The 15,957-nt window shown below is 35.6% G+C and overlaps 1 pseudogene; it reads right to left on the bottom strand.

Moving 5' to 3' along the window:
- Positions 1 to 11,270: 11,270 nt before the first annotated feature.
- Positions 11,271 to 14,448, bottom strand: LOC101357657 (60S ribosomal protein L12 pseudogene; annotated as a pseudogene).
- Between the last annotated feature and the right edge of the window lie 1,509 nt (positions 14,449 to 15,957).

Raw genomic sequence — 15,957 nt, 5'->3', positions numbered from 1 at the left:
ACAATGTCTTTCACATAAGAAACACTAAATAAATATTTCCTAAGTAAATAAGAAACCTCATTCATTTTTACCCTTTCCCTTTTTCTGACCCTTATATAAAAACTAGACGACAAAAGATTTCTTAAATATTATTTCTCTTGATGCATCGTCAAACAATTTTAAAGTAATGACAGACTGAATAGTAACATCGGGATCTGTATACTCAGTTCAGACTATGTCCTCAAGCCTCGTATTCACATATCTTATTGCCTGATGAATATTTTTTGTGACTGTTCCAAGACATCTCAAACTCAATATATCTCAAAGTGCATACATAATTTTCTTTCCCCAAATCTGCTCTTCCTTCTATATTCTCTGCCTCCCGTTGGTGGTACTACCTAGTCACCCCAGCTAGAAAACTGAGAGCCTCTCTAGACTCTTTTTTCTGTTTTGCCTTCACTGTCCATGTTCACCAAATCCTGATCACTTAGCTTTCTACATTTCAGTTCTGTCTTCTCCTTTTTATCCCCAGTACTAACAGCCAATTTAGGTACACTTCCAATTTTCTGGACAAATTCTTAAGCAATTTCCCTGCCTTTGGTCATACGCCTTTAAAATCCATGCTCCACCAAGCTATCCCAAATGTAACCTCACCATGTCATTCCTCTGCTTGGACTGCTCAGTAGGCTCCTTAGCGTGGGGAGCAAAGTCTTTCATCATCTGGACTATGCCTCCCTCTCTCGTCTTAACCCTCACTACTATCTGACTTGTACACTTAGTTTCCACAGTCCCAGGCAATTTAGTAGATTCATTCTTTGTACTCATCATGTTTTCGTTTTACATGACTTCAAGGTGCTTACATTATTATTGGAAACACAAGCATAATATGCATGAAAGACTGAAGTAAAAAAATAAAGGCAGCATATAATAAAGTTCCAAAATTTCAGATAAATTATTAATTTAGATGGCCAACTCTCCACAATCCATTTAGCTATTTTTCTTTAGAGTAGCTCCAAATGAAAGGATGCAAAGTAGATTCCATGTCGGGTACAATTAAGGAACCATGCCTTTACCAATAAATAAATATGTGTCACGTGTAAAAAGCACATCAGTAGTCTCAGCTCTGCCATCTTATAGCTGTAACGTAACTAAAACACTTCATGTCTGTGTTTCTTTTCCTTTCCTATAAAATGGAAGTAATATGCTATTCAAAGAAGAGAGTGATTGCAAAAGTACATTGAAAATTGTAGATTCTTATATAAAAATACGGTGTCAACATTATAAATAAACCTTATTGGACGCTAGGTTATTAGTTTCCTTCCTAGAGTGTGGGGGTTGAGCTGTTCCATATAATAATTAAATCCATCTCAAGCTACACCATTAAATTCTATGACCTTGGTGGTTGTCTTTCACTTTTTGATCGGCATCCATAAGAACAAGTTAGATATAAGAAAAATTGAAATAACAACTTATATAATAGTTTATAATATTATATCAAAACAAATTAGATGTAAGAAAAATTAAAATAAAAACTTTATATATTATAGTATTATATCACATACAGTGCTATCAATTTCCCTATTTGATTTATAAATGTTTAATTTGAACTACCAAAATGTTGGCTGTTCAAATCTACCAGGCACTCCTTGGAAACTCTATGGGGCTGTTCTACTCTGTCCTATAGGGTCTCTGTGAGTTGGAATGAACTTGATGGCAACAGGTTTTTTTTTTTTTTGTATATTATATCAAAAACAAATTTGATGTAAGAAAAATTAAAATAAAAACTTTATATACTGTATTACAGTATTATATCACAGACAATGCTATCAGTTTCCCTGTTTGATTTATAAATGTTTCATTAAGAGTTCAATACAATACAAAAAACAGATATATCTTATTTGATTAAATGTTGACTTGTCATAGAGTTGATAGATATATAATCAAAGGCTAAGTAACATTATTTTTATGAGGAAAAACAAATTTTATTTATACTATTTCTCCTTATGATAATTTTTAGCTACCTAATATACAACAATACAAAGATTGAGTTTTAATATATATTACATATATACCAAAACCAAACCCACTGCCACTGAGTTGATTCCAACTTACAGTGACCCCATAGGGTTTCCAATGCTGTAAATCTTTATGGAAGCAGTCTGCTACATCTTTCTCCCATGGAGCCACTGGTGGTTTCGAACCACCCACCTTTCAGTTAGCAGCCAATCGTTTTAACCACTGAGCCACCAGGGCTCCTTATGACGTATATAGTTAATATTAAAAGGTTTAAAATAATTATTTACCAATGTATATCGTTAGAAACATAGAATTTTTGCTGTTTAAAGGAACTTAGATGTTCATTTACTTAAACCTCTCTCTCAATACAGAAATCTATTTAACCATACTTAAGCAAGAAATCAGCAGAAACCAGTGTTAAACCTCCTGAAGAAGGCTTTCTTATTTGAAAGTATGCAGATTAACAATAAATGAGCACCAATATGCTAAGTTTGCAAATTGGCAGACTGAAATTATCAGAAGATTGTGAGTCAAGAAAGGATTTTAGTTGTAGTATAATTTAAACTTTCAAGTATGTGTAATAAAGAATATAGGAAAAATTACATTTCTATTTAGGAAGTTCTGCAAGATAAAACAGTTACTTAGAGTTTGAGGAAAAAGTTAAAATTTTTTATAAAAAGGAACATTTTCTTGACAAGATTAAACAAGTCCATTAAACAAGGTGAAGGTATTTATTCCATATTTCTGCATATCATTTTTGTGTCTTTTTGTTTCAGAAAGGAAATTGCCACTTATTTGAAGATCATTCAATACTGGCATCAACTCTTATAAAATTTAGTTCCCAGAAGTTAGGAATAGAATAAGAAAATGAGAAATGTATTTACTCGTGTGCAAACAGAACTGATTACAAAAACTCACAAGAAACCTCATTGGAATACAGGGTTATTAGTATCCTTCCTAGAATATGAGGGTTGAGCAGTTCCATATCTATTCTGAAACTTTTCATTATTGATTCAGCCATGAATGGTATAAGGTGAGGTGATAATGAATAAATAAGTAATATCAGCCAGCAATATGGCAATTTTAATATGATTGAAAGCCAAACAGCATTTCTACAGTTATCAGATTGGTTCTTTGTAATTTTTTTTAACCTTTTCTTTAACAATGAGAAATCTCTCTATTTTTATATATGAAATAGGACATATTTATGTGGATGTAGAAGTATTCAGCATGTCTGTTATTAAGTGTTTGCTTTCCCTGCAAATTGAGGAGGCCATTGGGTGCTAGAAATGTATGTATATTTTTTTAACCATTGTTTTCATGCAGTGCTTTAGGGGTATTTGGAGACACAGGGAAATGTGGTGGTGGTTCTAAGAGTACTATTTGTTTAATGTTAGGGTTAGTAGCTCATTACAACTATTCTGGATCCATTTTTGGCTGAGTAAAGAGGAAGATTTTACCAACTGATAGCCATTTGATGACCTGCATGGAAAGAATTGGTAGACTCAGGAGAGTACACAATTGACAGAAATGATCACATCACAAATGTGACATCATTCTTTGGCACTAGTTGGCATCCTGGGCATAGAGTGAATTACACTCTCAACCTTGAATATTCCCCTCAGGATTACCCTTGTGGCTCACCAGAGGGCAGTGTGCAGTAATTGGCCCTATTGTTTTCCTGCATTGGATGTCTTCTATAGAAAAACCAAGGTCAAATAATCACAGCCAGGCAACAGGCAGGATAATAGGTTATGGAAATTGTTTTGTTAGATTTGTTGTATCTCTGCCCGCTACATGGAATTCTTAATATTCAGAAATTAACCAATTACCACATTAGACACAGTGTAAGCAGTTTTTATGCATTTTTAGTAGATTCTGTTTTGGGATTACTGAACTCTCCTTTTGACTTACAAATGCATAATACTATCATTCAAGGGTGGGTAAATTGCCTTTGTTCACATATGTCACACCTGAATTCTCAAGGGTTTCCAATCTGAGATTAATTAATTCAGTGAATATTTATTCAACAATTCAGATATGGGATATAACAAGATAAAGCGGCTATAAATCCTATAAATCCTGCTCACAATGGGCTTGAAATCTATCGAGGGAGATAAAGTTAACAAAGAGTTAAATACACAGTCAAAATTACGTGAAGGAGGTGATACATATAAAGAACTACAGGGATTTGGAGGATGAAGAGATGGAGGCATTTGGGAAGAATTGGGAATCTGAGCTAAGTCTGACGGGTGAGGTAGAATTCATTTATACATACTGAGAATGATGAAAGCACATCCCATGTAAAGGGACTATAATGGATGAGGAAAATTAAGGAACCTATTTCAAGAAACACAAATAATTTTTTTTGAAACTTGGGGTGTGTGAAAAGTAGTAGTGGGAAATAATGTTAGAAAACTATATTGTGATTAGGTCCTTGAGGGTATTGAATAGCAGGCACGCTCCAAAAAATGGAACTGACAGTGGGAAGTTGTTGCAGGGTGACAGGATCAGCATTGGCACATTGAACTGTGAAAATTAATTTGGCAGCACTATGTGGAATGACTGGATAAGTAAGAACCCAAAGGTGGGAATATCAAAAGGCTATTTCAATAGTCTTGTAGGTATGAGATTGGAAAAGACAAGCAAGAAATACTATAAAAGTAGAATTGATATGAATAAAAACTAAGTAGATGTGGACAAGGTAAAGAGAGAAAGAAGTCAAAACATAGTTTGAGATTTTGAACTAAAGTGGGAGGATGATGACTTAGCTGATTGGAATAAAGGACCTAGGAGAAGCAGGTTTGGGAAAGAAATTGATATGTTCACAAAAAATATTAAATAAAAAATCCTACTCAAAATCTTTATGAAACTAAATACCACTTCTTTTTTTATCTTTTCCAAAACTTCAGATGAATTTGGAGAACTCATTACTCTTGGTATCCCCTCATAAAATTCTACTAGAAGAATAAATTTTTGTTTACTAAAATGTTTTGAAGTTTTTAAGTATAAAAATCAAAGAGGAGTTTATTGTGCACTCAAGGTTAACAGACTTGAATTACATCATCATGCTAAGATGGGAGTAATTGCAAGATGTTCTTCCACCACCGAGGAAAATAAGGTTTATTAAACTTTATTAGTATTTTAAAACTTGAGAATACTCTAATTTTACCAAGTAGTGAATTTCTGCTTAATAAAAAGGAAAAAATTACAATCTTTCTCAGATACATTGATGTTATATGCATTTATTTTTTTCTAATAGAAAAAATATGATGGAACATTTAAAGGAATCAGTAATAATCTTGTTGAAGAAACAAAAACTAAAGTATAACTTTGTTTAATATTTTGAAACATCTTTTATATACTAACTGAAGAAGGCTATGATTGAGTCTCATTTGCTTAAACATATTGTAATATTTTTCCCAAGTTGCTTGACAGTTACAAAACCCAGAGACCAAGCTGTGAAAGAAACTTCCAGTTGAAGCATCTGCTTTTTTGCCAAATTCTTCAACAGTCGTATAGGAAGTTTTGGAGTTGCCCTGAGTTCATCTGTTAGTTGTTCTACTCAAATTTTATAAATGACATCAAAAGTGGCATGGACTTGTCTCTTGGCCACTACAAAAGAAAAAAGTCTAGTAGAAAATTTTCTGTTTAATTGTGTTCTGTAATCCTATCTTTCCCTCTTGACTCTTTAAACACCTGCTTATAGCTCTTGTCCACACTTGTGGACCCTATACTTTGAAATGCATGACTTTTTTTTCCTGTATAAACTGCAAAGGAATCTTCTACATGTCAAATCATGTCCTCACCATCCTGCCCCCATATCTATGTAATTATTTGGAACGAAAATAAGTTTCCTTCTCGATGGGCTATTCTACTTGCCCCTTCGATTGTTCATATTCCCCTACTGGAATGTAAGCCACGTGAAGGGAAGGATGTTGTCTAGTTTAAGAGGCGCTCTGAGCGCACCCACTCATTGTTAGAAAATAAGGAGGGAGTGGAAAAGTCAGCTAGTGTCAAGACTTCTGTCGGTAGGAAAAGCTACCATATTGGCTTGTATTCTGCTAGTAAGAGAGGAGGGAGGTACCAGGGAAATGAGATTATATTTATTATCCAAGGAACAGAATGCATAAGAGAATTAAAAATCTCTGGCATTTCACTTCTTAGATAGCTCTCCAATAGAGTGCTGTCAGTCTTTAAGACTGAGAACAAAGTGCATTCCCCAAATTAAAATAATAACAATAATAAAAGACATTTGAAATGCCTACTCTGAAAGGCAGAGTAAGTATTTTAAACTAGGCACTCAGGATGTCAAATTTCAAGCAGTTGATGAGGGAGAGGGGATTGGAGGTGTTCATCTATTAAAAAATTGAAGCTCATGCTGTAGAGCTTACTAGTCTGGTGGAGAAGACAGAAGAAAAAAAAAGCAGCTTTGTCATACATTGTATTTCTATGTATACTACCTTCTGCTTATGTACTTTTTGACATCCAAGAATATCATATGTCTATTTATTCAAGACTTGTCTCTCTAAGAAAAGTTGTATTGATTTTTCATGTACTTTCTACACATTTGTTGTCAAGTTTGTACACACACACACACACACACACACACACACACACACGGAAGAAAGGCCTGTTGACCTACTTCGAAAAATCAGCCAATGAAAACCCTATGGATCACAACAGTCTGATCCTGTTGTGCATGGGGATTGCCATATTCCCAACATATGTATTGTGAATTTTTCCAACCACCTTTTCTAGCTAGAAATTATTATTTCTGGTATGGAAAAAACCCATACATTTCTACTGAGTTTAACCTAATTCATTTTAATTTCCTAGAGTTAAAAAAAATTACATCTGACAATAATGAGTATTTTGTTCTTCTTCTACCCTTTAATTATACCTTGTTGTTCATGGACTAAAGATTACAGAAATACGTCACTAAATAATAGTGGTGTTAACAGGCATCAGGTACTATTTCTGATTTTTGCTGGAGTGCCTCTAATGTTTCACCATTAAAAACCCTTTCAAGACCCTTTCAAGACCCTATTATTTTCTGCTTTGAATTTTTGTTGATACCATGTGTTTTCATTAATGGAACCATGCTGAATCATTGAGCATGTCTGAATTTTTGGTAGGTAGTATGGATTTTTTTTCTTGCCTGCTTTCACAAGCCTACCTTCAGAGTGCAGTGGGACAATACATTGTCTCACTAATTCGAACCTGAAATTCACAGAATTCGACTGCATTCCACTGGGACATGCGTGTTCCCACATAAAATTTTTCTGTTTTTCCTACCAAAAACACACACCTCATACGATACTCTGTAGAAAGAATAATTTGTAGCACACACTCATTTTTTTCAGTTTAAAACAGTCATAAAGGCCCCTGCCTTATGGCAGCATGCTCTGTCATTGGGAAAGTGTCTTCCCAAAAAACCTGAGAGCCAGAAAAAGTGGGTGGGCAATGGTACATTCTATGGATTCTGAAAGTATTAAACATGATGAAACCTGGTGGAATAAGATAATATTATTTTTTAAAAAGTGTCTATTCTTTGTTTATTAATTATTTTATTTTTTGATTGAGGATTGAATGTTGCATTTTATTTGATATAATTTCAGTATTTTATCAATAGGATTAGCCAGGGAAACAGAAGTCACTTAATGTAACAAAGGTATAAATGATTTAATATAGGAATTATGGGCCTAAGCAACTATTGGAAGAATTGGAGAAACAAAGATCAGGGAATTCAAGACTGAAGATCTCAGCCTAAAGACCATTGAAGGTGGTTTTCAAGAGCTCTCATGAATACCACTGTGAATCTCATGTTTGCTCATTTGTTGGTCTGCAACTGCCTCCAGAGAGTAATAGCCTCTCCCTCTCTTGTGTCCTACAAATCCCATGTGATAGCTACTTGTTAGCAAATTCTAATGAAGAGTAGTAGCCACTGGGTTTTCTCTGCATTGCTAGGACTTCATAAAAGAGTGAGAAGTGATGCCAAGTGGACAGTTATCTAACCCAATTTATTATTTATTGAGATAAGCATATAGTTATTTTTTAATGTGATGAATTATTTATGGATTTTCTAATACTAAGCCAATGAAATAAAACCTACTTTCTCTTGTTATATTTTTTAAAATACTGCAGATTTATTAAATTTATTAAAACTGTATTTTCTTTTGTTAGGGTTTTTATTTCTGTGAGGGAGGTCTGCAGTTTGACTGTGCTGTGATATATTTGTCTGATTTTGCTACCAAGATTTTCTTGCTTTATAAAATGAATTGGGATTTCTATTTTGTTTTTGTTTTCTGAAAAAAATTTAAATTGATCGCATGGGAATTAAGTATTGCTGGAGAATTAGAAATAACTCACAAAAACATGTGCTGAGTACCAGGTTTATCTTTTTTTTTCTCTCCAATTTCATAAGTATATATTGATTTGCACTCTTCTCAATTTAGCCGATGTTGTTGTTAGGTGCTGTCGAGTCGATTCCGACTGATAGCAATCTTTTGTGCAACAGAACAAAACGCTGCCTTGTCCTGCCCATCCTCACAATCATTGCTATGTTTGAGCCTATTGTTGCAGCTCAATTCATCTTACTGAGAGTCTTCCTCTTTTTTGCTGACCCTCTACCTTACCAAGCATGATGTCCTTCTCCAGGAACTGGTCCCTCCTGATAACATGTCCAAAGTAAGTGAGACAAAGTCTCACCATCCTTGCTTCTAAGGAGCGTTCTGGCTGTACTTATTCCAAGACAGATTTATTCGTTCTTCTGGCAGTCCATGGTATATTCAATATTCTTCACTAACACCATAATTAAAAGGCATCAGTTCTTCTTTGGTCTTCCTTATTCATTGTCCAGCTTTCACATGCATATGAAGCAATTGAAAATATCATGGCTTGGGTCAGGCACACCTTAGTCCTCAAAGTAACTTCTTTGCTTTTCAAGGCTTTAAAGAGATCTTTTGCAGCAGATTTGCCCAATGCAATATATCATTTGATTTCTTGACTACTGCTTCCATGGGCATTGATAGTGGATCCATGTAAAATGAAATCCTTGACAACTTCCATCTTTTCTCCATTTACCATGATGTTGCTTATTGGTCCAGTTGTGAGGATTTTTGTTTTCTTTGTGTTGAGGTGGAATCCATACTGAAGACTGTAGTCTTTGATATTCATCAATAAGTGCTTCAAGTCCTCTTCACTTTCAGCAAGCAAGCTTGTGTCATCTGATAATGTAGGTTGTTAATGAGTTTTCCACCAATCCTGATGCTCCCTTCTTCTTTGTATAGTCCAGCTTCTCAGATTATTTGCTCAGCATACAGATTAAATAAGTATGGTGAAAGGATACAACCCTGATGCACACCTTTCCTGATTTTAAACCACATAGTATCCCCTTGCAGTGTTCGAATGATTGCCTCTTGGTCTAAGTACAGGTTCCACATGAGCATAATTAAGTGTTCTGGAATTCCCATTTTTCACAATGCTATCCATAATTTTTTATGATCCACACAGTTGAATACTTACCATAGAAAGATTAACTACCCAGAGCTGAAGAAATGTGCTATTGTAATAGAAAGTATTCAATATCTAGTCATTCAAAATTAATGCAAAAAAACCTAATACTTAGACATATTTGGATGAAAATTTCAAATTTTAAAAATAAAGGGAAAAAAATCTGCAGCATACCAATCAAAAAACACAGATTATCTTAAAGGAATAAAAATCAGACTGGCCTTGGGCTTGACTATAACATAAACGAGAGAAGACAATATATCCTTTTGAAAGAAAGTTTTATTACCCAAGAGTTCTAAACTGAACTAAAATTGGTCCACTTGTGAAGCCAACAGAAAGACATTCTCATATATGCAGGAGCTCAGAAATTATATCATCCAAATCTCCTTAATGAAAAATTAAGACGTCAGTACATCTCAAAGATGTACTCCAGCCGAATGGGAGATGCATCAAAATAAACAATAAAAGAGATACGATAAACAATAAAAGAAAGGAGACATGATAATTTCTTAGTTATCTAGAGCTGCCATAACAGAAATACCACAAGTGGGTAGCTTTAAAGAACAGTAACTTATTTTTTCACAGTTCAGGAAGTCCTTCCTTGTCATTAGCCCTGTGAGTTCTTTGGTGTTCCTTGGCATTCTTTGATGGTTCCTGATCATCTGTCTTGGCCTTGTGTGTGTCTTTGTGTTTTTTTTACAACTCAGAAGAGATTAGGTTTAGGATCCACCCAACTCTGGTATGACCTCATTAACATAACAAAAGAAACTCCTTATTTCCAAACAGCATCATATTTGCAGGCACAAACGTTAGGATTTCAACACGTATGTTTGGGGAGTACAGTTCAATCCATAACAGCCTACATCAGCTTCACATTTTCCAAGCCCTTCCATGAAATCACTAAGGTGGATTTTGGACCCAAATGTCTACCATTCCTCTCTACTTCTTCTTCATCCTTCTGGTAGAGGAAACAAAACTTGGTAGATTTTTGGCATGAGAATAACTAGCACCATGAGATCAAACTGAGACCCCACTGCAGTTAGGCAGATGGAGATATATTTAGCAGAGAACAGGAGAAAGTCAATCCATTATAATAGTAAAAAAAGAATTAGGATGAGTATCAAGGACAGTTGAACACAGAGTTAAATTTAAATATTTGCTGGAACTACTAATGTAAATCTAATGCAAATTAAAAAAAATTCTCAAAAGAAGAGACACCTAACATAAAATAGTTTCCAAGCTTAAAAATAACCATTAATAAAATCTAAAACAGTATAAGAAGACAAAGACTAATAAGATTTATAATAGTCGTATGAGACTGGATGTGAGGCAATATGTGTTTCAGCCACTGTTGGTAAAAGAATAAATTTATATAATCTTTTTATAAGATAATTTGATAACACGGCTTAAAATTTTTCTAGTTGCATACCTTATGACCCAGTATTTCCAAAATTAGAAATTTGTTCTAAGGAATAAGCAAGTAACGTGCAAAGATTTATATCCAAAGATGATCTTTGCATTCTTATTTATAATAGCAAAAAACAGAAATCTTTCTTCTTTCTTTCCCATTCCTTTTATTCCCTTATCCTTTTTTTCTGAATTCTAATTTTATTTTCTTCGGTGTTGCTTCTTTTCTTATGGAGGCTTTAAAAAAATCCCATTGCATTTTTGGTTTATTAAATCTTTTATTTTTTCCTTCAATTACTGTTTTTTTTTGGTTATCAAATAATCCTTCATCGAAAGATTTTCCTTTGTAGTTTTTAGCTAGCTGGGCATTCCACTGCACCACTACTGATGTCATCTATGATGTCATGAGGGTGGAGGCCATCAACATTGCAGCCCACAGACTAGGCAGTCCCCAGGATCTCTTTAATAGTTTCAGAGAGTTCTTTGGCTAAAGATCTGTGCCACATCTGTCCAGCAATGTTGACAATCTCATCAAAAGTGATATTTCCACTTCGCTTAATATTTTTTCTGCTTCTTTCTGTCTCTGGGTGGTTCCTTGAGGGCTCTGATGATCAGGGTAGAGGCAGAAGGTACCACCTCAACCTGGGACTGTGTGTTCTGAATGGTCAGTTTCACCATAATCCTTAGACCCTTATAGTCACTGCTTGCCTTGGAAATGTCATCACCAAACTTTTTTGGAGACAGACTCAGGGGGCCAATCTTGGTGGCCAGGGTGGACATGGCACTGGCTTCCCTATTGGTGCCCTCAAGTACATGACTTTGATCTGGTTAGGGTAGAATTTGGGCAAAACAGCAGAGGTGGCTGGTGTCAGAAGGAACCGAATGTAGGACAACTGAAGAAAGTTGCACCCAGGCCTCTTCTGAGCCAAAGCCTAGAGCTCACTTAACTACTTTTTAATTTTGTCCTATTATTTTTTTAGATTACTTCCCTTTGTGTCAGTTTATAGACTTGCTCTCTGATGCTTCCTCAGTTATTTCATAGAGATCAGGTTTCTTGAATTTTATTCAAAATACATGCAAGATGTCATTTTTCTTCAATATGGCCTCATTTGCACTATAACCAATAGAAACCCCTTGAATGTTATTATAGTTGAATGCTACGCTTCCCTAGGTTCCAGTGCTGATGCTGGGTTTCAATCATTTCTGCATCTCAACTGGAAGAGGTTACTAGAGTAAGACAGCTGTGCTCATGTTGCCATCTCATAGGATTTGCCCTTTGAATAGTGTGACATACAACTGTGATAACAGTGGGATGCCTCCAGCAGCAGTGTGAAAATTAGGTAAGAGGGATGTCTAAATTTTAGGCAGAGGACCCATTAATGGGTCTATTAGAATATCCTGGGGGAGAGACAGTGAGGGTCCAAACTAAGGTGAATTCACTAGAATTGTGAAGAAAGGGTAAATCTGAAAGCTATTTAATTGGTACTATTGCAATCATGGAGCCCTGGTGGCACAGTGGTTAAGAGCTCAGCTGCCAACCAAAATGTCAGCAGTTCCAATCCGCCAGCCTCCTTGGAAATCCTAAGGAGCAGCTCTACTCTGTCCTATAGGGTCGCTATGAGTCAGAATCAACTCGATGGCAATGGGCTTTTTTATTATTATTATTATTACAAACATGGTGATTTATCTATTTGCAGGTTGAGGGAAAAAGGAAACAATGGAGAATTATTCAGCAATATCTATCTTAGATGATTGGGTTAAGGATAGATTGCTAACTGAGATAGGAAATAAGGGTGAGAAATCAGGTTTTTGGAGTTCAGACAATAACTTCAGATTGGAACTTACTGACTTTAAGATATTTATAAGAAAAACAGGTGGACATGCCTAGTGGACAATTGGAAATATAGAATTTGATCTTAGGTTTAAGGTGGAGCTATGAATTTGAGCATTATCAATAGACTATATACTATAGGAGTCACCAGGAAGGAGGTATAGAAAAGATTAAAAGTTAAATATTTAAGGAGTGATTAGAAGAAGAAAACCTAGGGAAGGAGGCTGAGAAGCACTGTCATAATTAGAACCAGGAGTATGTGGTGTCACAAAAGCCAAACTAGGAAAAAGTTTTAAAACGGAAAAATGGTCCAAGAGTCAAAAGGACCAGAATGATCACAGGAGGTAAAGATTAATGAGTCACTATGGGAGGTGAAAGGAGCCCTGGTAATGCAGTGGTTAAGCAATCAGCTGCTAAGTGAAAGGTCAGCGGTTTGAACCCACCAGCTGCTCCGTGGGAGAAAGATGTGGCAATATGCTTCTGTAAAGATTTACAGCCTTGGAAACCCTATGAGGCAGTTCTATTCTGTCCTATAGGGTCACGATGAGTCAGAATTGACTCAACTGGCAGTGGGTTTTATTTTGTTTTTTTTTAATGGGAGGTGGTAATTCTGCCATTAACAGTCTTATAGAGGGCAGAATCATTAGACTGTTGTGTGGAATCTATTGAAAGGTTGTAGCGGATAGAGAAGTAATAAAGGCAGATGAAGTAGAAACAGTGAATGTATTCTACTCTTTGGAGAAGCTTGGTTGAAAAAAGAAAAGCAAGCAGGGCTTTGAACTGGATCGGTCTGGTTTGAACCCCTGCTGAGATTTTGCATTTATTACAAGTTCCCAGGAAGTTATACATAAGAATCACCTGGAGATCTTGTTAAATTGTAGATTCTGATTCAGTATACCTGGGATGGAAATGCAAATTCTCAGCAGGGGTTCGACTCTGAATGAACCAGTTGGAAGCCCTGAAAGCAAGACATATCTTTTAAATAGATATTAAATACTTCCCTGCTTTATTTCTTTTCAATTTTATGTAAATTTTTATCAAAGTCTAAATTCAGAAATGTGCACAGATCATAGGTGTGTAGCTCAATGAATACCCATAAGGTGAAAGCACTCATGTAAGCAACACACAAATCCTGAAACAAACATTACCAGATGTCTTAGGCTGGATTCTCTAGAGAAGCAAAACCAGTAAACTGTATAAATATATATATATATAGAGAGAGAGATTATATCAAGGAAACAGCTCATGTGATTATAGAGGCTAGAACGTCCCAAGTCCGTGGATCAGGGTAGCGGCCTCTCCCAAGTCACACAGCTGCAGAAGCTGGCAAGCCCAAGACGAGCAGGTCGGAGAGCAGGGCTCCCGCTCACACGCTGTGCAGATCGACGAATCCCAGGTTCAGCAGATAAGCTGACAGCTCAAGTCCCAAGAACGGGAGATGAGATGACAGGAAGCAGCCGTAGGATCCAAAGACAGCAAAAAGCCAGAACATCTGCTTGTATACAGAGGCGGGCCACACCTCCAAGGAGACTCCCTTTCATCTGATTGGCTACTCACAGTATATTCAATCATGGGAGTGATTACATTAAAACACGGAGAATCATGGCCCAGCCAAGTTGACACACAATCTTAACCATCACACCAGAATCTCAGAAGTCCCTTTTTACTACCCATCCTCCATCTTCACCAAAGGTAGCCATTATTCTGACTTCTAACACCATAGATCAATTTTGCTGTCTCTGTATGTTCCTGTCTTTTAAAATAAAATATAATTAATTTAATTTTAACTTTTTCCCAGTAACTCAGGATCGTTATTATGAGCATTAATTCCAGGATAAGGCAACAGCCTTAATGGCCTCTGTATCCCCAAAGCCTGACAGGGTGCCTGATGCATAATTCAAACCAAACCCGTTGCTGTCGAGTCAATTCCTACTCATAGTGACCCTATAGGACAGAGTAGAACTGCCCCATAGAGTTTCCAATGAGCAGCTGGTGGATTCGAACTGCCAACCCTTTGGTTAGCAGCCGAGTGCTGAAGTTAGTTGAATGACAGAATGGAGCGTCACAATCAGTAGCCAGCCATGCTACTAACTGTTTTACTTCCCCATTTTTATATGACCTTCTCAAGGCCACTGTAACTGGTTTGGATTCAGAAAAAGCTAAAGAACTCACTCTCTCACTTGTCCTCTAAGTCCTTTCTATTCATATGTGTCTAACTACATTGTGTGAAAAAAACAATGGAGGAATATGGTAAGAAAAATGCTGTATCAAATAAAGAGTTAAAACTGTTCACTTATTTCTATGTGCCAGAGATACTTAGGCTTATGCCTTCTTCAGTATTTGTACCACATCCTATTCGTTATTTCTAGTATCGCTCAGGACAGCCTCCTGACAGTCTTCCCGAATTGTCTGTCAGTTCTGCAAATCATTAGCAAAATCCCTGACTCATTTTTCTCCTCGAGGCACTTTTACAGCTGTTGTTATTAATAGCAAGATCTTTAAACCAAAACTTATTTTATTCCTCAAATCATAAAGATATATCCTAAAATCATATAGCTGTATATGCAACTCCAAAATACATATATATTTTTATTGTAAAATATATTCATATGTAGTTAAAACCAGCTGAGTGGAAATATGATTAAAATGCAACTATCATTGATCTTATATGGCTCTCTTAATTGTCTGTGATTCCTTCCACATATTCTCCATTATATTTAATTTGATCTGATACCATTACAGTATTAACCTCAGGGAAACTTACATGGATTTGAATGTTTAAGATTAAAACCATAAGTTAAAGCCACTTCTTTGCCCGTACTCTCCATGCTTACTCCTAACAAGAGCAAGATTAAATAAAATCTTTTCTTATTTGGATAGCACATTAAACTCACTTTGCTTGAACAATGTATACATTATGACAAAGCACCATGCTTACTTTTATGAATGGATATAGAGATTCAATTTTTTTTTTTCCTGCTTAGGAAAAGAAATAAAATCCTTTTTTATAACAGCTAGGTTGTATTGTTATATCAAAAATTCATTTGTGAACATAAGGGTCTCTGTGATCAAAAACAAAGCAAAACATTGTCATAAAGTGTTATTTTTGCTATGAGCTATAAGGAACAACAACAACAAAATCCAGGTATGAAATATCCCACAGTTCTAGGAAGAATAGATTCTTTGAATCATAAATATCTTATATGGAA

This window comes from Trichechus manatus, unplaced genomic scaffold (genome assembly GCF_000243295.1).
Source record: "Trichechus manatus latirostris isolate Lorelei unplaced genomic scaffold, TriManLat1.0 scaffold00112, whole genome shotgun sequence".
NCBI classification, from domain to species: domain Eukaryota; kingdom Metazoa; phylum Chordata; class Mammalia; order Sirenia; family Trichechidae; genus Trichechus; species Trichechus manatus.
This window is presented reverse-complemented; position numbering and strand designations above follow the sequence as displayed.